This window comes from Octodon degus, unplaced genomic scaffold, assembly GCF_000260255.1.
Source record: "Octodon degus isolate 3935 unplaced genomic scaffold, OctDeg1.0 scaffold00033, whole genome shotgun sequence".
In the NCBI taxonomy this organism is placed as follows: Eukaryota; Metazoa; Chordata; class Mammalia; order Rodentia; family Octodontidae; genus Octodon; species Octodon degus.
Window position 1 is genome coordinate 12,961,943 of NW_004524609.1, and position 657 is coordinate 12,962,599.

Below are 657 nucleotides of genomic sequence, written 5' to 3' on the forward strand. Positions count from 1 at the left end.
CATTTTGTGGGGATTTCAACTTCCTCCCCCACAGTACCCCATACATTGGCTTTGGGGGAACTGGGATTTTTTTTTTTTTTTTTTTTTTTTTTTGCGTAACTAGGGATTGATCTCAACTCCCCAGCCCGGGAAATTTTAAAGACATTTTTTTGCCTTGTTTTCTCATGTTTCTATTTTTTGTTTGTTTTCTGTGCTGAGCTGAGGCTTCAAAATGATTGTAGTGGGTGGCTTTGTTGCTAACATGGAGACCTTTTTAGGTAGTGTCTGCTTTTCAAAGATATCCTCTAGGCATAACTACTGGCTTTTGCCTCTCCCGGATCCAGCCATCTCTGTTTATTTGGAAAGGGTGGTTGCAGCTTATTTGGCCCAGTACCCACTTCTTTGGAAACGGGCAGCAGTATTGTTTATGATTCCCATGCAGTCCAGATATTGGCACTCGGAGAAAACCAGTGGACAGCATCGCCTGTGTCACCTTGGCTACAGTAGTAAAATCACTAACAGTAGTACCAAATACAAAGTGGATATTGACAATGAAAACCAACAGTGTACTACTCTCAATCATAGCAAAGTAACCTATATAGTTAACAGAATGAACACTATGACAAACCAGGTATTGATGTAAATACTTGATTGACCGGCGCTGAGAAAAGACGAGAC